The sequence below is a fragment of the Colletes latitarsis genome, unplaced genomic scaffold (assembly GCF_051014445.1).
Source record: "Colletes latitarsis isolate SP2378_abdomen unplaced genomic scaffold, iyColLati1 scaffold0133, whole genome shotgun sequence".
In the NCBI taxonomy this organism is placed as follows: Eukaryota; Metazoa; Arthropoda; class Insecta; order Hymenoptera; family Colletidae; genus Colletes; species Colletes latitarsis.
In genome coordinates, this window is record NW_027488483.1 from 15001 (window position 1) to 28746 (window position 13746).

The window sequence follows — 13746 nt, forward strand, 5'->3', positions numbered from 1 at the left end:
ACATGCATGGCTTAATCTTTGAGACAAGCATATGACTACTGGCAGGATCAACCAGGGAACTTGAGTAAAGTTCTTTTGTAATATTCTCTCAATTTTATTCTTCGTCGCCGACTCTGAAGGAGAACGGACGACGACACATAAAAAACTCCTTCTTTCAACATCAAATTTTAGTCTTTCGTTCGAAAGACTTGAGAGCCACCTCTTCCTCTCTTGTGTTATAATATTATATATGTATAGAGAGGGTACCACCAAAAACCCTCTCCTTCGTTTAGTTTCTTTCACTTTTCCGAGAGCTCCCCAAACTCTCGTTTATTTAATTTAATTTCATTTTTCGAGAGAGCGACCACCAACTAACTCTCTTATATTTGCTTTTTCTCGACAGAGCCACCACCAACTAACTCTCTTATATTTGCTTTTTCTCGACAGAGTCACCACCAACTCTCTCTCGTTTTATATTGCTTTTTCTCGACAGAGAAACCACCAACTCTCTCGTTTATATTTGCTTTTTCTCGACAGAGTCACCACCAAACTCTCTCGTTTCGTATTTTACTTCACAACAGAACATTATTGTATAATGGTATCCCACAACGACAAAGTACGTAGAGCTGCGCTCATGCTGAACATCTCGGGCACTTATTCACGCTGGGCATCGATCGTGGAAGCACGTATTGCCAGGCCCGAAGACTAAGCATTCATGCTGGACAAAAACGAGAAAGCGCGTATGTGCTGGTCGAGAAAGCACGTATTCGGCGCCGTACTGTTATGTCGAGGTCAGACACCTGTATTTCATTCTTTGCTCACTTTCCAGAGTACGAACCGTAGTTCCATACAATTTTTGCCTTTTAAGCTACGCTCCGTAGAGTGTAGTGCCAGTTTATGGTTTTCACAAAATTTTCAATCGCTCGGACTGAAGAGTTGATGCTCGGATAGTACGAGTATACATATTTTAAACGTATACAAGTCACCAACGTCACTCGAGACGCTTATACCACTTCAAGAGCCATTCGGTCAAAGACACCGACTCGTGGCAATGCAGTGTGGAGAAAGTCTGGAACGAGCACGATACAGAACAGTCAGGATGAAATCCCGAGGAGCGACGACTGCTTCTCAACCGAGGTCGAAGAATAGCCGTACGCTCGACGCTGCCCCGACCGACTCGACCGGACCGTCGCTTCTCTTATAGGTACCGAGGCGCCCGCCGGAACGCCGGCGACGCACGGGCTTACGCACGGCCGCTTATGGGGGGAACCGCGCGACCCAACCGCCCGCCCGAACGGCCTGTTATAACTTAGAGCGAAAACCAACACCTGTAATTTCCTTAATAATTGAGCTAGGGCAAAAAAAAAAAACGCTATCTTGTAGGAAAAAAGCAGGGGAACACGATGCCGTCGTTAAAAATATAGATTGCCGTGCTCGTTTTCGAGAAAAAAATGAAAAAATGGTCAAAATCGTCGCAGAACAAAAACTCGACACGCTATCTTGTAGGCAAAAATTAGACGAATTCAAAACCGTAGTTAAAAATATCGGTCGTCGCGCTAGTTTTCGAGAAAAAAACAAAAACGTTCAAAAAATTCGAGATAAAAAAAAAAAAACCAGCCTACCAGATAGAAAAAATTACACTGAACAAATATCATATAGGTCAAAATATGTGTTAGCGTACTAGTTTTCGAGATATAGACGAAAAACCGTCGCCGCCGATCGGTACGTCGGTCGATGCGAAAGCACCGCGCGACCGAGCGCCCGCCTAAAAGACCAGTTCGAACATACCGAAAAATCAAGAAACCGTAACTTCCTTAATAATTGAGCTAGGACAAAAAATCGACACGCTATCTTGCAGGAAAAAATCCGGGGAACACGATGGCGTCGTCAAAAGTGCAGGTCGTCGAGCTCGTTTTCGAGAAAAAAAAAAAAAAATTCTCAAAATTCGACAAAAAAATAAAACGATCAGTGGACCGTGTAGAGAATATAAAACTGCATAAGAATCGTATAGACGAAAATTGGCGTTCACGTGCTCGTTTTTGTGGAAAAAATTAAAAAAGCTCTCAAACTTCGAGATAAAAAAAAAAAAAACCATCTACCAGGTAGCCAACGGTAAACGGTACAAGTATCGTACGGGCGAAAATGAGCGTTACCGTGCTCGTTTTCGAGTTATTGACGAAAAACAGCCTGGAGCGATCGCTCCGGCGGTCGACGCGCGAAAGTTTCTAAGTCCGCTCTGCTCCGAAACACCGCTCCGGCGTCAAAAATCGTCGTAGGACAAAAAATAGACACGCTATCTTGCAGGAAAAAATCCGGGGAACACGATGGCGTCGTCAAAAGTGCAGGTCGTCGAGCTAGTTTTCGAGAAAAAAAAAAAAAAATTCTCAAAACTCGACAAAAAAATAAAACGATCAGTGGACCGTGTAGAGAATCTAAAACTGCATAAGAATCGTATAGACCAAAATTGGCGTTCACGTGCTCGTTTTTGAGAAAAAAGTTAAAAAAGCTCTCAAAATTCGAGATAAAAAAAAAACAAACCATCTGCCAGGTAGCCAACGGTAAACGGTACAAGTATCGTACGGGCGAAAACGAGCGTTACCGTGCTCGTTTTCGAGTTATTGACGAAAAACAGCCTGGAGCGATCGGTCCGGCGGTCGACGCGCGAAAGTTTCTAAGTCCGCTCTGCTCCGAATCATCGCTCCGGCGTCAAAAATCGTCGTAGGACAAAAAATCGCCACCCTATCTTGCAGGAAAAAATCCGGGGAACACGATGGCGTCGTCAAAAGTGCAGGTCGTCGAGCTCGTTTTCGAAAAAAAAAAAAAAATTCTCAAAATTCGACAAAAAAATAAAACGAACAGTGGACCGTGTAGAGAATATAAAACTGCATAAGAATCGTATAGACGAAAATTGGCGTTCACGTGCTCGTTTTTGTGGAAAAAATTAAAAAAGCTCTCAAACTTCGAGATAAAAAAAAAAAGAACCATCTACCAGGTAGCCAACGGTAAACGGTACAAGTATCGTACGGGCGAAAATGAGCGTTACCGTGCTCGTTTTCGAGTTATTGACGAAAAACAGCCTGGAGCGATCGCTCCGGCGGTCGACGCGCTAAAGTTTCTAAGTCCGCTCTGCTCCGAACCACCGCTCCGGCGTCAAAAATCGTCGTAGGACAAAAAATAGACACGCTATCTTGCAGGAAAAAATCCGGGGAACACGATGGCGTCGTCAAAAGTGCAGGTCGTCGAGCTCGTTTTCGAGAAAAAAAAAAAAAAATTCTCAAAATTCGACAAAAAAATAAAACGATCAGTGGACCGTGTAGACAATATAAAACTGCATAAGAATCGTATAGACGAAAATTGGCGTTCACGTGCTCGTTTTTGTGGAAAAAATTAAAAAAGCTCTCAAACTTCGAGATAAAAAAAAAAAAAACCGTCTACCAGGTAGCCAACGGTAAACGGTACAAGTATCGTACGGGCGAAAATGAGCGTTACCGTGCTCGTTTTCGAGTTATTGACGAAAAACAGCCTGGAGCGATCGCTCCGGCGGTCGACGCGCGAAAGTTTCTAAGTCCGCTCTGCTCCGAAACACCGCTCCGGCGTCAAAAATCGTCGTAGGACAAAAAATAGACACGCTATCTTGCAGGAAAAAATCCGGGGAACACGATGGCGTCGTCAAAAGTGCAGGTCGTCGAGCTAGTTTTCGAGAAAAAAAAAAAAAAATTCTCAAAACTCGACAAAAAAATAAAACGATCAGTGGACCGTGTAGAGAATCTAAAACTGCATAAGAATCGTATAGACCAAAATTGGCGTTCACGTGCTCGTTTTTGAGAAAAAAGTTAAAAAAGCTCTCAAAATTCGAGATAAAAAAAAAACAAACCATCTGCCAGGTAGCCAACGGTAAACGGTACAAGTATCGTACGGGCGAAAACGAGCGTTACCGTGCTCGTTTTCGAGTTATTGACGAAAAACAGCCTGGAGCGATCGGTCCGGCGGTCGACGCGCGAAAGTTTCTAAGTCCGCTCTGCTCCGAATCATCGCTCCGGCGTCAAAAATCGTCGTAGGACAAAAAATCGCCACCCTATCTTGCAGGAAAAAATCCGGGGAACACGATGGCGTCGTCAAAAGTGCAGGTCGTCGAGCTCGTTTTCGAAAAAAAAAAAAAAAATTCTCAAAATTCGACAAAAAAATAAAACGAACAGTGGACCGTGTAGAGAATATAAAACTGCATAAGAATCGTATAGACGAAAATTGGCGTTCACGTGCTCGTTTTTGTGGAAAAAATTAAAAAAGCTCTCAAACTTCGAGATAAAAAAAAAAAGAACCATCTACCAGGTAGCCAACGGTAAACGGTACAAGTATCGTACGGGCGAAAATGAGCGTTACCGTGCTCGTTTTCGAGTTATTGACGAAAAACAGCCTGGAGCGATCGCTCCGGCGGTCGACGCGCTAAAGTTTCTAAGTCCGCTCTGCTCCGAAACACCGCTCCGGCGTCAAAAATCGTCGTAGGACAAAAAATAGACACGCTATCTTGCAGGAAAAAATCCGGGGAACACGATGGCGTCGTCAAAAGTGCAGGTCGTCGAGCTCGTTTTCGAGAAAAAAAAAAAAAAATTCTCAAAATTCGACAAAAAAATAAAACGATCAGTGGACCGTGTAGACAATATAAAACTGCATAAGAATCGTATAGACGAAAATTGGCGTTCACGTGCTCGTTTTTGTGGAAAAAATTAAAAAAGCTCTCAAACTTCGAGATAAAAAAAAAAAAAACCGTCTACCAGGTAGCCAACGGTAAACGGTACAAGTATCGTACGGGCGAAAATGAGCGTTACCGTGCTCGTTTTCGAGTTATTGACGAAAAACAGCCTGGAGCGATCGCTCCGGCGGTCGACGCGCGAAAGTTTCTAAGTCCGCTCTGCTCCGAAACACCGCTCCGGCGTCAAAAATCGTCGTAGGACAAAAAATAGACACGCTATCTTGCAGGAAAAAATCCGGGGAACACGATGGCGTCGTCAAAAGTGCAGGTCGTCGAGCTAGTTTTCGAAAAAAAAAAAAAAAATTCTCAAAACTCGACAAAAAAATAAAACGATCAGTGGACCGTGTAGAGAATCTAAAACTGCATAAGAATCGTATAGACCAAAATTGGCGTTCACGTGCTCGTTTTTGAGAAAAAAGTTAAAAAAGCTCTCAAAATTCGAGATAAAAAAAAAACAAACCATCTGCCAGGTAGCCAACGGTAAACGGTACAAGTATCGTACGGGCGAAAACGAGCGTTACCGTGCTCGTTTTCGAGTTATTGACGAAAAACAGCCTGGAGCGATCGGTCCGGCGGTCGACGCGCGAAAGTTTCTAAGTCCGCTCTGCTCCGAATCATCGCTCCGGCGTCAAAAATCGTCGTAGGACAAAAAATCGCCACCCTATCTTGCAGGAAAAAATCCGGGGAACACGATGGCGTCGTCAAAAGTGCAGGTCGTCGAGCTCGTTTTCGAAAAAAAAAAAAAAAATTCTCAAAATTCGACAAAAAAATAAAACGAACAGTGGACCGTGTAGAGAATATAAAACTGCATAAGAATCGTATAGACGAAAATTGGCGTTCACGTGCTCGTTTTTGTGGAAAAAATTAAAAAAGCTCTCAAACTTCGAGATAAAAAAAAAAAGAACCATCTACCAGGTAGCCAACGGTAAACGGTACAAGTATCGTACGGGCGAAAATGAGCGTTACCGTGCTCGTTTTCGAGTTATTGACGAAAAACAGCCTGGAGCGATCGCTCCGGCGGTCGACGCGCTAAAGTTTCTAAGTCCGCTCTGCTCCGAAACACCGCTCCGGCGTCAAAAATCGTCGTAGGACAAAAAATAGACACGCTATCTTGCAGGAAAAAATCCGGGGAACACGATGGCGTCGTCAAAAGTGCAGGTCGTCGAGCTCGTTTTCGAGAAAAAAAAAAAAAAATTCTCAAAATTCGACAAAAAAATAAAACGATCAGTGGACCGTGTAGACAATATAAAACTGCATAAGAATCGTATAGACGAAAATTGGCGTTCACGTGCTCGTTTTTGTGGAAAAAATTAAAAAAGCTCTCAAACTTCGAGATAAAAAAAAAAAAAACCGTCTACCAGGTAGCCAACGGTAAACGGTACAAGTATCGTACGGGCGAAAACGAGCGTTACCGTGCTCGTTTTCGAGTTATTGACGAAAAACAGCCTGGAGCGATCGGTCCGGCGGTCGACGCGCGAAAGTTTCTAAGTCCGCTCTGCTCCGAATCATCGCTCCGGCGTCAAAAATCGTCGTAGGACAAAAAATCGCCACCCTATCTTGCAGGAAAAAATCCGGGGAACACGATGGCGTCGTCAAAAGTGCAGGTCGTCGAGCTCGTTTTCGAGAAAAAAAAAAAAAAATTCTCAAAATTCGACAAAAAAATAAAACGATCACTGGACCGTGTAGAGAATATAAAACTGCATAAGAATCGTATAGACGAAAATTGGCGTTCACGTGCTCGTTTTTGTTGAAAAAATTAAAAAAGCTCTCAAACTTCGAGATAAAAAAAAAAAAAACCATCTACCAGGTAGCCAACGGTAAACGGTACAAGTATCGTACGGGCGAAAATGAGCGTTACCGTGCTCGTTTTCGAGTTATTGACGAAAAACAGCCTGGAGCGATCGCTCCGGCGGTCGACGCGCGAAAGTTTCTAAGTCCGCTCTGCTCCGAAACACCGCTCCGGCGTCAAAAATCGTCGTAGGACAAAAAATCGCCACCCTATCTTGCAGGAAAAAATCCGGGGAACACGATGGCGTCGTCAAAAGTGCAGGTCGTCGAGCTCGTTTTCGAGAAAAAAAAAAAAAAATTCTCAAAATTCGACAAAAAAATAAAACGATCATTGGACCGTGTAGAGAATCTAAAACTGCATAAGAATCGTACAGACGAAAATTGGCGTTCACGTGCTCGTTTTTGTGGAAAAAATTAAAAAAGCTCTCAAACTTCGAGATAAAAAAAAAAAAAACCATCTACCAGGTAGCCAACGGTAAACGGTACAAGTATCGTACGGGCGAAAACGAGCGTTACCGTGCTCGTTTTCGAGTTATTGACGAAAAACAGCCTGGAGCGATCGGTCCGGCGGTCGACGCGCGAAAGTTTCTAAGTCCGCTCTGCTCCGAATCATCGCTCCGGCGTCAAAAATCGTCGTAGGACAAAAAATAGACACGCTATCTTGCAGGAAAAAATCCGGGGAACACGATGGCGTCGTCAAAAGTGCAGGTCGTCGAGCTCGTTTTCGAGAAAAAAAAAAAAAAATTCTCAAAATTCGACAAAAAAATAAAACGATCAGTGGACCGTGTAGAGAATATAAAACTGCATAAGAATCGTATAGACGAAAATTGGCGTTCACGTGCTCGTTTTTGTGGAAAAAATTAAAAAAGCTCTCAAACTTCGAGATAAAAAAAAAAAAAACCATCTACCAGGTAGCCAACGGTAAACGGTACAAGTATCGTACGGGCGAAAATGAGCGTTACCGTGCTCGTTTTCGAGTTATTGACGAAAAACAGCCTGGAGCGATCGCTCCGGCGGTCGACGCGCGAAAGTTTTCAAGTCCGCTCTGCTCCGAAACACCGCTCCGGCGTCAAAAATCGTCGTAGGACAAAAAATAGACACGCTATCTTGCAGGAAAATATCCGGGGAACACGATGGCGTCGTCAAAAGTGCAGGTCGTCGAGCTCGTTTTCGAGAAAAAAAAAAAAAAATTCTCAAAATTCGACAAAAAAATAAAACGATCATTGGACCGTGTAGAGAATCTAAAACTGCATAAGAATCGTATAGACCAAAATTGGCCTTAACGTGCTGGTTTTCGAGTTATTGACGATAAGCCGGTATATATATGTCCGAGATAAAAAAAAAGATAGGGACAGTGGGAATCTCCTATACTATCACGGGCGTGTATTCTCCTACTAGTTTGATGGTTGTTGTTGCATAAACCAGCGACTGTTTGGCCCGCCGTTTAACCGCGCGGTTTAAAATTGCAACACAATGTTGGTGTCGCTCCGGGGTGAAAAAATGGAAAAACGACATACTTTACGCATAGGGGCGGCTGATCTTAACATATTTTGTCATGTCACCACCCCAGTGACTCTAAGACGGATTTTGCCGTCGCACGTTTTTTTATTAAAAAGTTATTAGTATATAAAAGATTTCGTTAAGCAAAAAGACACGAATATGGGAGTAGGACAAAAAATCGCCAGCCTATCTTGCAGGAAAAAATCCGGGGAACACGATGGCGTCGTCAAAAGTGCAGGTCGTCGAGCTAGTTTTCGAGAAAAAAAAAAAAAAATTCTCAAAACTCGACAAAAAAATAAAACGATCAGTGGACCGTGTAGAGAATCTAAAACTGCATAAGAATCGTATAGACCAAAATTGGCGTTCACGTGCTCGTTTTTGAGAAAAAAGTTAAAAAAGCTCTCAAAATTCGAGATAAAAAAAAAACAAACCATCTGCCAGGTAGCCAACGGTAAACGGTACAAGTATCGTACGGGCGAAAACGAGCGTTACCGTGCTCGTTTTCGAGTTATTGACGAAAAACAGCCTGGAGCGATCGGTCCGGCGGTCGACGCGCGAAAGTTTCTAAGTCCGCTCTGCTCCGAATCATCGCTCCGGCGTCAAAAATCGTCGTAGGACAAAAAATCGCCACCCTATCTTGCAGGAAAAAATCCGGGGAACACGATGGCGTCGTCAAAAGTGCAGGTCGTCGAGCTCGTTTTCGAGAAAAAAAAAAAAAAATTCTCAAAATTCGACAAAAAAATAAAACGAACAGTGGACCGTGTAGAGAATATAAAACTGCATAAGAATCGTATAGACGAAAATTGGCGTTCACGTGCTCGTTTTTGTGGAAAAAATTAAAAAAGCTCTCAAACTTCGAGATAAAAAAAAAAAGAACCATCTACCAGGTAGCCAACGGTAAACGGTACAAGTATCGTACGGGCGAAAATGAGCGTTACCGTGCTCGTTTTCGAGTTATTGACGAAAAACAGCCTGGAGCGATCGCTCCGGCGGTCGACGCGCTAAAGTTTCTAAGTCCGCTCTGCTCCGAAACACCGCTCCGGCGTCAAAAATCGTCGTAGGACAAAAAATAGACACGCTATCTTGCAGGAAAAAATCCGGGGAACACGATGGCGTCGTCAAAAGTGCAGGTCGTCGAGCTCGTTTTCGAGAAAAAAAAAAAAAAATTCTCAAAATTCGACAAAAAAATAAAACGATCAGTGGACCGTGTAGACAATATAAAACTGCATAAGAATCGTATAGACGAAAATTGGCGTTCACGTGCTCGTTTTTGTGGAAAAAATTAAAAAAGCTCTCAAACTTCGAGATAAAAAAAAAAAAAACCGTCTACCAGGTAGCCAACGGTAAACGGTACAAGTATCGTACGGGCGAAAACGAGCGTTACCGTGCTCGTTTTCGAGTTATTGACGAAAAACAGCCTGGAGCGATCGGTCCGGCGGTCGACGCGCGAAAGTTTCTAAGTCCGCTCTGCTCCGAATCATCGCTCCGGCGTCAAAAATCGTCGTAGGACAAAAAATCGCCACCCTATCTTGCAGGAAAAAATCCGGGGAACACGATGGCGTCGTCAAAAGTGCAGGTCGTCGAGCTCGTTTTCGAGAAAAAAAAAAAAAAATTCTCAAAATTCGACAAAAAAATAAAACGATCAGTGGACCGTGTAGAGAATATAAAACTGCATAAGAATCGTATAGACGAAAATTGGCGTTCACGTGCTCGTTTTTGTTGAAAAAATTAAAAAAGCTCTCAAACTTCGAGATAAAAAAAAAAAAAACCATCTACCAGGTAGCCAACGGTAAACGGTACAAGTATCGTACGGGCGAAAATGAGCGTTACCGTGCTCGTTTTCGAGTTATTGACGAAAAACAGCCTGGAGCGATCGCTCCGGCGGTCGACGCGCGAAAGTTTCTAAGTCCGCTCTGCTCCGAATCATCGCTCCGGCGTCAAAAATCGTCGTAGGACAAAAAATAGACACGCTATCTTGCAGGAAAAAATCCGGGGAACACGATGGCGTCGTCAAAAGTGCAGGTCGTCGAGCTCGTTTTCGAGAAAAAAAAAAAAAAATTCTGAAAATTCGACAAAAAAATAAAACGATCAGTGGACCGTGTAGAGAATATAAAACTGCATAAGAATCGTATAGACGAAAATTGGCGTTCACGTGCTCGTTTTTGTGGAAAAAATTAAAAAAGCTCTCAAACTTCGAGATAAAAAAAAAAAAAACCATCTACCAGGTAGCCAACGGTAAACGGTACAAGTATCATACGGGCGAAAATGAGCGTTACCGTGCTCGTTTTCGAGTTATTGACGAAAAACAGCCTGGAGCGATCGCTCCGGCGGTCGACGCGCGAAAGTTTCTAAGTCCGCTCTGCTCCGAAACACCGCTCCGGCGTCAAAAATCGTCGTAGGACAAAAAATAGACACGCTATCTTGCAGGAAAAAATCCGGGGAACACGATGGCGTCGTCAAAAGTGCAGGTCGTCGAGCTCGTTTTCGAGAAAAAAAAAAAAAAATTCTCAAAATTCGACAAAAAAATAAAACGATCACTGGACCGTGTAGAGAATATAAAACTGCATAAGAATCGTATAGACGAAAATTGGCGTTCACGTGCTCGTTTTTGAGAAAAAAGTTAAAAAAGCTCTCAAAATTCGAGATAAAAAAAAAACAAACCATCTGCCAGGTAGCCAACGGTAAACGGTACAAGTATCGTACGGGCGAAAACGAGCGTTACCGTGCTCGTTTTCGAGTTATTGACGAAAAACAGCCTGGAGCGATCGGTCCGGCGGTCGACGCGCGAAAGTTTCTAAGTCCGCTCTGCTCCGAATCATCGCTCCGGCGTCAAAAATCGTCGTAGGACAAAAAATCGCCACCCTATCTTGCAGGAAAAAATCCGGGGAACACGATGGCGTCGTCAAAAGTGCAGGTCGTCGAGCTCGTTTTCGAGAAAAAAAAAAAAAAATTCTCAAAATTCGACAAAAAAATAAAACGATCATTGGACCGTGTAGAGAATCTAAAACTGCATAAGAATCGTATAGACCAAAATTGGCCTTAACGTGCTGGTTTTCGAGTTATTGACGATAAGCCGGTATATATATGTCCGAGATAAAAAAAAAGATAGGGACAGTGGGAATCTCCTATACTATCACGGGCGTGTATTCTCCTACTAGTTTGATGGTTGCTGTTGCATAAACCACCGACTGTTTGGCCCGCCGTTTAACCGCGCAGTTTAAAATTGCAACACAATGTTGGTGTCGCTCCGGATCGAAAAAATGGAAAAACGACATACTTTACGCATAGGGGCGGCTGATCTTAACATATTTTGTCAATGTCATCTTCCCAGTGACCCTAGGAAGGAGTTTGCCGTTGCACGTTTTCCTATTAAAAAGTAATTAGTGTACAAAAATTTTCGTGAAGCAAAAAACAAGAATGTGAAAGTACGTTCCATGAGCATTACGGTGAATAAAACAGAAATTAAAAATTCCCGAGGGGTTGAACAGCATCATATTGAATTCGTTTTGCTGACTGGGGTCTGCGCCCCCCAGACCCCCGCTACACTAGCCCAGACCAAACCCACTTTGTAATAGTGGTATCATATTAAATTGAACAGCATCGTACTTAATTCGTTTTGCTGAATGGGGGGCTGCGCCCCCAAACCCCCGCTACACTAGCCCAGACCTAACCCATTTTGTAATAGCGGTATCAAATTAAATTGAACAGCATCGTACTAAATTCGTTTTGCTGACTGGGGGGCTGCGCCCCCCAGACCCCCGCAACACTAGCCCGGACCTAACCCACTTTGTAATAGCGGTATCATATTAAATTGAACAGCATCGTACTAAATTCGTTTTGCTGAATGGGGGGCTGCGCCCCCCAAACCCCCGCTACACTAGCCCAGACCTAACCCATTTTGTAATAGCGGTATCAAATTAAATTGAACAGCATCATATTGAATTCGTTTTGCTGACTGGGGTCTGCGCCCCCCAGACCCCCGCTACAATAGCCCAGACCTAACCCACTTTGTAATAGTGGTATCATATTAAATTGAACAGCATCGTACTTAATTCGTTTTGCTGAATGGGGGGCTGCGCCCCCCAAACCCCCGCTACACTAGCCCAGACCTAACCCATTTTGTAATAGCGGTATCAAATTAAATTGAACAGCATCGTACTAAATTCGTTTTGCTGACAGGGGTCTGCGCCCCCCAGACCCCCGCTACACTAGCCCAGACCTAACCCCCTTTGTAATAGCGGTATCATATTAAATTGAACAGCATCATATTGAATTCGTTTTGCTGACTGGGGTCTGCGCGCCCCAGACCCCCGCAACACTAGCCCGGACCTAACCCACTTTGTAATAGCGGTATCACATTAAATTGAACAGCATCGTACTAAATTCGTTTTGCTGAATGGGGGGCTGCGCCCCCCAAACCCCCGCTACACTAGCCCAGACCTAACCCATTTTGTAATAGCGGTATCAAACTAAATTGAACAGCATCATATTGAATTCGTTTTGCCGACTGGGGTCTGCGCCCCCCAGACCCCCGCTACAATAGCCCAGACCTAACCCACTTTGTAATAGTGGTATCATATTAAATTGAACAGCATCGTACTTAATTCGTTTTGCTGAATGGGGGGCTGCGCCCCCCAAACCCCCGCTACACTAGCCCAGACCTAACCCATTTTGTAATAGCGGTATCAAATTAAATTGAACAGCATCGTACTAAATTCGTTTTGCTGACAGGGGTCTGCGCCCCCCAGACCCCCGCTACACTAGCCCAGACCTAACCCCCTTTGTAATAGCGGTATCATATTAAATTGAACAGCATCATGTTGAATTCGTTTTGCTGACTGGGGTCTGCGCGCCCCAGACCCCCGCAACACTAGCCCGGACCTAACCCACTTTGTAATAGCGGTATCATATTAAATTGAACAGCATCGTACTAAATTCGTTTTGCTGAATGGGGGGCTGCGCCCCCCAAACCCCCGCTACACTAGCCCAGACCTAACCCATTTTGTAATAGCGGTATCAAATTAAATTGAACAGCATCATATTGAATTCGTTTTGCTGACTGGGGTCTGCGCCCCCCAGACCCCCGCTACACTAGCCCAGACCTAACCCACTTTGTAATAGTGGTATCATATTAAATTGAACAGCATCGTACATAATTCGTTTTGCTGAATGGGGGGCTGCGCCCCCCAAACCCCCGCTACACTAGCCCAGACCTAACCCATTTTGTAATAGCTGTATCAAATTAAATTGAACAGCATCATATTGAATTCGTTTTGCTGACAGGGGTCTGCGCCCCCCAGACCCCCGCTACACTAGCCCAGACCTAACCCACTTTGTAATAGTGGTATCATATTAAATTGAACAGCATCGTACATAATTCGTTTTGCTGAATGGGGGGCTGCGCCCCCCAAACCCCCGCTACACTAGCCCAGACCTAACCCATTTTGTAATAGCGGTATCAAATTAAATTGAACAGCATCGTACTAAATTCGTTTTGCTGACAGGGGTCTGCGCCCCCCAAACCCCCGCTACACTAGCCCAGACCTAACCCATTTTGTAATAGCGGTATCAAATTAAATTGAACAGCATCATATTGAATTCGTTTTGCTGACTGGGGTCTGCGCCCCCCAAACCCCCGCTACACCAGCCCAGACCTAACCCATTTTGTAATAGCGGTATCAAATTAAATTGAGCAGCATCATATTGAATTCGTTTTGCTGACAGGGGTC

At 43.9% G+C, this 13746-nt stretch overlaps 1 non-coding gene across 1 annotated transcript in view; it reads right to left on the reverse strand.

Moving 5' to 3' along the window:
* LOC143351336 (small subunit ribosomal RNA) overlaps positions 1-58 on the reverse strand; it is a 1933-nt gene extending 1875 nt beyond the window's left edge. Inside the window, exon 1 of the ribosomal RNA XR_013081680.1 lies at positions 1-58. This exon is cut by the window's left edge and continues 1875 nt beyond it. This is a non-coding gene — a ribosomal RNA (small subunit ribosomal RNA).
* Between the last annotated feature and the right edge of the window lie 13688 nt (positions 59-13746).